The following is an 8,698-nucleotide window of genomic DNA, read 5'->3' as shown; positions in this document are numbered from 1 at the left end:
CTTCTGCAACCCATTCTATTTTTGAAGCAATTAGAGGAATAAGATACTCTTTTGAATAAGTTGTTTCCATGATTAAATTATAAAAGGATCGCTCATTTGAAATATTTTAAATGTATCATTTTGGCAGTGAAAACTGAGGGAAGCCTGTTTTAAAAGTTCTGATGTCTATATGCATGTTCTTCTTTTTTGCCTTTATGGATTCTGTTCTTAAGGACTAGACAGCACAGTCACTTTAAATTTAGAAACAGCATATAGTGCAAAATCTTGGACTTGGTTATTCACATTTGGAAATCATGAAATCTTTTTCACATGGAGTGGATGTTGAGATCTTGAAGTGATTATGAAGTTGCCAGCCTGTAGAGAATAAAAAATTAAGAAGCTTGTGTTTACATCAATTATTCTTACATGACTTGATTTTATAGCTAGGAAGCAACACATGTATTTGGGAGCTTTGTGTGTGTATTCTAAAACGCATATAGGCCATTTCCTGTAATTTCACGCAGAATAAGAAATGTGGGGACCTCCCTGGTGGTCCAGTGGATAAGACTCTTGAGTTTCCACTGCAGGGGACCCATGTTTGATCCCTGGTCAGGGAACTAATTAAAATTTAATTAAAATTAAAAGATGCTCCTTGGAAGAAAAGCTATAACAAATCTAGACAGTTTATTAAAAAGCAGAGACATTACTTTGCTGACAAAGGTGCATATAGTCAAAGCTATGGTTTTTCCAGTGGTCACATATGAATGTGAGCGTGGGCCCATAAGGAAGGCTCAATGCTGAAGAACTGATGCTTTTGAACTGTGGTGTTGGAGAAGACCCTTGAGAGTCCCTTGGACTGCAAGGAGAGCCAACCAGTCCATCCTAAAGGAGATCAGTTCTGAATATGCATTGGAGGGACTGATGCTGAAGCTCCAATCTTTGGGCACCTGATGTGAAGAGCTGACTCATTAGAAAAAACCCTGAAACTGGGAAAGATTGAAGGTGGGAGGAGAAGGGTTCAACAGAGGATGAGATGGTTGGATGGCGTCACCGACTCAATGGACATGAGTTTGAATAAGCTCTGGGAGTTGGTGATGGACAGGAAGGCCTGGCATGCTGCAGTCCATGGGGTCGGCAAGAGTTGGATATGAAAAACAACAGGGAATTAAGATCCCACAAGTGGCTCGGTATGGCCAAAAAAAAAAGTGTTTTAAGATTCGCTTTGTACTTTGCTGTAGGTAACTTCAAAATTCTTATTAAGCTTTCCAAGGAGAAGAAGTAGAATGAAGGGATCTCCTAAACCATCCATATGAACTCAGAGCTAGAAATGGCTCTCCAACACCAGCCAGTGCTGGAAGCTTTGAAACACAGCCCAGCCAATTGATCCTCCATATGTTCAACGTAGCCATTTGAAACTAGAGGCCTCAGTAAGATGCCACAGGATGGTCGCTTCTGCTTGGCTCTCCTCTGCTTCCAGAATGTTACCTCTTTTTTTTTTTTTCCCCCATTTTATGGAAACTTGGTTGCACTGGACCAATTTAAACAAAGCATCTGTTCACTTTTCATTTGTACTTCGCACCCTGCAAACTCCACAGAGCTGTGTATCTGCATGGCTGAAATGTGATTAGAAAACTTGTTTGCCAAGAGCCTGACTGCTTCTTAAAGGTCATCTTCATAGGCTTACGTCTCCTTTTTCCTGAAACAAACGTGTGCCATTGAGTGGAAGGCATCTTTGAGGACTGGTGACTTCTGGTAAACAGCAGTGGTTCAAGCAGTGGGCATGGCTGGTTCTGCTCTGCCTGTGTTTAGGTATATAACATGAGGGATTTTTATAGGGGAGCTGTGCCTTGCCACAGTATCAGAGTGGAATTCTGCAGTTAACTTGAACGCTTTTAGGTTTTTAAAATTTTTTTTAAGGAAGTGGACTTGTTTTTGCTTCCTCACCTACCTACAAAACTGTTTCTATCAGAAACAGGTAATTTGCTTCAGAATTGGAAATAGGCTGTGTTTCACTTCTCTTGGCTCGTCTTCTGTGTTTAAGATTACAAGCATTTTGCCCCCCTGTTTGTCCAAGGTAGTTTGGAGAAAGCATCGAGTCTCTGTGCTCCTTGTTTTTTCCCAAGAGTGACTTTTTTTTTTTGAAATCTTTATTGATGTGTTACAGTATTGCTCCTGGATTTTTTTTTTTTTTTTTAATGTTTTTGTTTTTTGGCCAGGAGGCTTGTGGGATATTAATGCTCTGACCAGGGATCAAACCCACACCCCTTGCATTAGAAGGCGAGGTCTTAACCACTGGACTACCAGGGAAGTTCCTCTGTGCTCCTTTGACTTAAATCGCTGTGTTAGTCATTTTCCAGAGAAACAATAGAATCTACAGGTACAGATATGAGGAGATTTATCACAAGAATTGGCTCACGGGATCATGGAGGCTGAGAAGCCCCACTGTCTGCCATTTGCGGACTTGGGGAAGCCAAACGTCATCCAGTCCAAGTCCCAAGGTCTGAGAACCAACGGCACCCATGTCCACAGGCGGAAGAGGGACCCTTCAGCTCAAGCAGAGCAAAATCGCCCTTTCTCCTTTTTGTTCTATTAACTTCTAGTGTTTTGGGTGATGGCCACCTGCATTGATGAGGGTGATTTTTTTTTTCATATTAAAGAGTCTTGACTTTTATTTAGCATTTTATCTGAGGCTCTAATAAGAGTAAAAGAAAACGAAGATCAATTTCACATTGAATTTTAAGGAGTCTTGCGATAGTGAAAGCACACAGACTGTAGCAATCTCGGAAGTATGAAAACGCCTTATCAGTCAGTTCAGTCTCAGTCTTGTCCGACTCTTTGCGACCTGATGGACTGCAGCACGCCAGGCTTCCCTGTCCATCACCAGCTCCCGGAGTTTACTCAAACTCAAGTCCATCGAGTCGGTGATGCCATCCAACCATCTCATCCTCTGTCATCCCCTTCTCATCAGGGTCTTTTCCAAGAAGTCAGTTCTTCACATCAGGTGGCCAAAGTACTGGAGTTTCAGCTTCATCATCAGTCCTTCCAATGAATATTCAGGACTGATTTCCTTTAGGATGGACTGGTTGGATCTTCTTGCAGTCCAAGGGACTCTCAAGAGCTCTCCAACACCACAGTTCAAAAGCATCAATTCTTCGGTGCTCAGCTTTCTTTATAGTCCAACTCTCATGTCCGTACCTGACTACTGGAAAAACCAAAGCTTTGACTATACCAACCTTTGTTGGCAAACGCCTTATAGTACACAAGAAAACACTATCAGGACTTCCTGTAAGGAGGTAGTCTGAATATCTGCAAAGTCTTTCCAGTCTGAAGGCTCCAACATCCGTTGTTCTGTTTTTCCCAATTCTAACCTGGAACTCCAGACAAAACAAATGCTACAGAAAGCTTTTCTAGGCAGAGGAGTCTCTGCTGCTACTGTCGCTGTCTAGTCAGTAAGTCGTGTCGGACTCTTGTGACCCCATTGACTAGCCTGCCAGGCTCCTCTGTCCATGGGGTTTCCCAGGCAAGAATACTGGAGCGGGCTGCCATTCCCTTTTCCCTGAGGAGGGTGATCTTGACTCAACGAGCAGATTCAATTGCTAGTAGTCTCTTGTGGAAATACTCTCCCACTCCCAGAATGCGTGTTTTACCAGCTCTCTGGGCATCACTTAACCCGGCCAAGGTGATGTGAAATTAACCATTGCATTGCTGCCTCTTCTCAACTGAGTTCTCAGATGCATCAGAGTCTGCTTCTGGGTTTCCCTGGTGGTCCAGAGGCTGAGACTCCAAGTTCCCAATGCAGGGGCCCCGGGTTCCATCACTGGTCAGGGAACTACATTCCCCATGCTACAACTAAGACCCGTTGCAGCCAAATAAATATATTTAAAGTCTAGTTCTTTGTAGAACGGCTAAGGGGATATAGCTAGGACGGGGCACTGTTTGTCACTCCCATCACCCTTCTATGACCTGATAAGGACTCGTGCCTGTTCAGAAAAACCTCCTTTATGAGGGTGATCTGAGAAAAGAGGGGAGCTGGCTTAGTTCCCACGCAGCTACTCTGTTCTCTATGGGGCAAGTCCAAACATACATATGTGTGAGTTCACTCAGAACTTGAGGTTGCAGCGGTAAGGGAAACACTCATTTCCCAGCCTCATGGTGCCTTTGGGAGAGAAGACTGAGCCAGATTCTGGTCCCTGCATCCGGGTGAGTGGCATGCAGGGTTCATTGTTCAGTTATGTTCACATTTCCTATTCCACTGTGTAAGGTAGAGGTTTTTATTATTCTAAAATAAATCATTATTTAAAAATATCTATTTTACTTATTTGGCTGTATTGGGTGCAGCACACAGGCTTAGTTGCTCCATGGCATGTGGGATCTTAGTTCCCTGACCAGGGATCTAACCCACGTTCCTGGCATCGCAAGGTGGATTTTTAACCACCGGACCACCAGGGAATTCCCTCAAGTAACTATTAAGTGGCCTTTTTCACTCTGGGCAGATTCCAACAGAACATTCTGTTTCCCTCAGAACAACGGAAATCAGTCCCAGTGGGTGGGGCACCGCTACCCAGACTCTGTGTTTTTAGTAATCTTAGTAATTCAGGGTAATTTCAGTGTAGCTGCTGGCTAATTCAAAGGGAATGAATGGGTGGGGTGTAAAGCCGGCCCCGCAGTGGGCGTGTGTGGCCCAATTTTGCCACAAGAGGGAGCCACCTGTTCACTTCGGGTGTGTTGCTTCAGGGAAGGTCTTGGTTTTTTTTTTCTTCCCAGTTATTTTGTTTATCCAAATTCCTAAGCAAAAATGAAGGTGAAAACACAGGCATTGGTCCAGTTCATTGTGGTTTGTTAAGCTCAGTGAGGGTGATAAGATTTGTAACTCTTTAAGTCAATACCCACAGCTGGTGCTCTGAAACCAGAAGGTCCACGTGTTAGAAAATGAATTTCAGTGGTTTTGTTTTTCTCTGGGAGAGCGACTTTCAGTATGAAAGTATGAAACCACATTTTCACTCCGTATCAACAAGAATGGTGGTTTTGTCAGCATGTTCTCTTCTGCCCAGAGCAGCGGAGCCCTGACAGGCCCCTTTAGAAGGGTCAAGGTCTAACTGCGCCCTGTCCACGTGTGAGAGCCTCTTAGAGACCCTTGAAGGGAAACTTGCCTCCCCATCTGAGTCATTTCTTCACTCCCGAAATCACAGATTTACGTTTCTTTGATGGCTCATCGTGAAATCCTTTTAAAACGTCAGAATCTGTTAAAATATTGGGAGCTGCTATTATTTTATAATGTCAATGAATGATTGCTCCTTCTGGTGCATTTTGGTGAAAGACCTACTGAAATTTTCTAACATGATAAATTGTGATAATAGATGTATATAAATAGCATACCAGTGATTTAACTTCTTGGAAACGTTCTGAGTACCACTTAGGACTTATTAAAATAAAAGCAGTTTGTTTGAATAAACTCCAGGCTTCCTCTTTGTGAGATATTTCCGTTTGGGTCTCTTGGGGAAAAATTGCTCGGATATTGTTCCCTCTCTCCTGCCCGATTCAGACACGTAATATTCAAAGCTCCTCAGAGATTTTGCAATATCCCAAAATCTGGCCTGAATTTCTTGCAAAACTCATGTCTTTATGTTATGAAGCTCATACATTTATGTATATGGTTCATCCCCATGTTTACGGTTCTCTTAAGATGTTTCAGAATGAGGATGTTTTATTAAAAGAGAAACTAACAATAATGTTCAAACTCCTAAGAACATCCTTTTGTGGACCTCCCAGCTCTGCAGCATGAAGGGGCAGCCGGCCAGAACAGTCACTCAATCTTCAGAACGATGGTTCTCATTTCAGTACCAAGGACATGGAGTCCAGACGACCTAGCTAGTAACTGGCAGAGACATGATTTAAACAGTTGACCGACTTCCCCGGTGGTCCAGTGGTTAAGAACCCGCCTGCCAATGCAGGGGACATGGGTTCGATTTCTCCTCTGGGAAGATCCCACAGCTACAAACACATGTGCTCCAAGATTAAAGAAAAAAAAGATCTTGAATAAATATAAGGTATGGACATTATATCCAATAGGGTAGAGGCTACCGCAAGTGATTACTTAAAATTTTTATCAATGTATTTATTTTTTAAATTATGAAAGTATGATAATGCATTTATAGGAGACTTGGAAAATACAGAACAAGATTACATATAGTTCTACTGTATATTACAATTAATTTTTAAGTAGATAAATTAAGATTTTTAGTTGAAGTTTTAATAGCAAACTCAAAAATTAATAGAATGAATATATAGAAAAGTATATTTCTATACAGATGGCTAACACATGAAAAGATACTCAACATCGCTCATTATTAGAGAAATGCAAATCAAAACTACAATGAGATACCATCTCACACAGGTCAGAATGGCCATTATCAAAAAGTCTACAAACAATAAATGCTGGAGAGGATGTGGATAAAAGGGAACGCTCTTGCACTGTTGGTGGGAACGTAAATTGATACAGTCACTATGGAAGATGATATGGAGATTCCTTAAAAAACTTGGAATAAAACCACCATATGACGTGGCAATCCCACTTCTAGGCATATACCCTGAGGAAACCAAAGTTGAAATAGACACATGTATCCCATTGTTCATTGCAGCACTATTTACAATAGCTAGAACATGGAAGCAACCTAGATGTCCATCGACAGATGAATGGATAAAGAAGCTGTGGTACATATACACAATGGAATATTACTCTGCCATAAAAAGGAACACCTTTGAGTCAGTTCAGTGGATGAACCTGGAACCTATTATACAGAGTGAAGTAAGTCAGAAAGAAAGAAAAATATTGTATTCTAATGCATATATACGGAATCTAGAAAAATGGCACTTAAGAACTTATTTACAGAGCAGAAATGGAGAAATAGACATAGAGAATAGAGGTATGGACATGGGGAGAGGGGGGGAGAGGGGGAGATGTGTGGAGAGAGTAACACAGAAACTTATCATATGTAAAATAGCCAATGGGAATTTGCTGTTTGGTCCAGGAAACTCAAACGGGCTCTGTATCAACCTAGAGGGGTGAGATGGGGAGAGAGATGGGAGGGAGTTTCAAAAGGGAGGGGATATGTGTATACCTATGGCTGATTCATGTTGAGGTTTGACAGAAAACCACAAAATTCTGAAAAGCAATTATCATTCAATAAAAAATAAAAAAGTAGAAAGGATATAGCAGACCTGAAAAGCACCATGAACCAATTCAACATAATTAAGATTTATACAATTTTCACACAGCAGTAGAATACAAATTCTATTCAACTTCCCATAGACTTTAAACTTGGGGACACTGGAACATATCCAAGGACATAAAGTGCAAAAATTTCATAATCTAAAGGTATTGAAATCATACAGACTGTGTTCTCTCATCACTATGCAATTATGGTAGAAATTAATATCAAAATATATTTGAAAATACACATATTTTCAAGTGCAGTGTGACGTTTACCAAGAGAGATCTTTGACTTAGCCATTGAAAGCCTCAAAGTTACAAGACTGAAAAAACACAGAGGGTGATTGCAGAGAAGAAGGCATTTAAATGAGAAATAAATATCAAGGTGAGAAGTTCATATCAAAGATACTTTAAAAACCCATGTATTTGGAAATGTCCACTTTTATTTATTTATTTATTTTGCCCTCATAGAAAAACTTTATTGGAAAGCAGGGAAAACTACCAAGATGTGAATGAAGATAAAAAAAAAAAAGTTCAGACAGTGTATGACCTTGGGTTAAGTGGAAATGGAACCCTTTGGTGGTTTGTAGTTAGTGACCTATATTTTCACTTTGTGGTACTGATGTTGCTACAGCTGATTCGCTTCAGTCGTGTCCGACTCTGTGCAACCCCATAGACGGCAGCCCACCAGGCTCCTCCGTCCCTGGGATTCTCCAGGCAAGAACACTGGAGTGGGTTGCCATTTCCTTCTCCAAGGCATGCATGCTAAGTCGCTTCCGTTGTGTCCGACTCTATGCAGCCCTATGGACAGCAGCCCACCAGGCTGCTCTGTCCACAGGATTCTCTAGGCAAGAATACTGGAGTAGGTTGCCATTTCCTTCTCCTAAATGTCCACTTTTAAATGATGGGCGTATCTAAGAAGGTATAACAAGGAAAATTAGGAAATATTCTTAAATTTTACCTGAAATATAAAAAATCTAAAATTCAGTTCTCACTCACGATAGCCACCTTTCAAGGGCTTGATGGCTAGAGGGACTTGTGGCCACTGCTTCGGGCAGTGCAGAGAACGAGCATTTCCACCGTCACGGAAAGTTCTGCTGGACAATCTGTTACAGACAGACATGTGACAATTCTGCTTCTTCAAGATCTTTACTATGATATGGTGTGTGACTTTTTTTTTTACTTTTAACACCCATCTGTGTAAGACAAAAACCCCATTCTCCTGAAGTGGGGGAAAAAAGATCACGAGTTTGCACATGGTTTCCTGTAAGTGTTTGCTCTACAGAAAGGGATTGTCTTAGGCTTTGCCTTTTAATCTTATTCACGAGTGTATCAGTCAGGGTTCTCCACAGAAAACAGAACCAGTAGGCTATTCATGGATACAGAAGAGGTTTATTATGGGAATTGGCTCAGGCAATTATGGAGGCTGAGGAGCTTCCCTGGTGGTCCAGTGGCTAAGACACTGCACTCCCAATGCAGGGGTCCCCGGTTCGATCCCTGGTCAGGGAA

The 8,698-nt window shown here is 41.6% G+C and overlaps 1 non-coding gene across 1 annotated transcript; it reads left to right on the top strand.

Moving 5' to 3' along the window:
• The first annotated feature begins 8,625 nt into the window (after positions 1–8,625).
• Positions 8,626–8,698, top strand: TRNAG-CCC (transfer RNA glycine (anticodon CCC)). The gene has a single exon. It is a non-coding gene; the product is annotated as a tRNA-Gly (tRNA).

The sequence above is a fragment of the Bos taurus genome, chromosome 25 (assembly GCF_002263795.3).
Source record: "Bos taurus isolate L1 Dominette 01449 registration number 42190680 breed Hereford chromosome 25, ARS-UCD2.0, whole genome shotgun sequence".
NCBI lineage: Eukaryota > Metazoa > Chordata > Mammalia > Artiodactyla > Bovidae > Bos > Bos taurus.
This window is presented reverse-complemented; position numbering and strand designations above follow the sequence as displayed.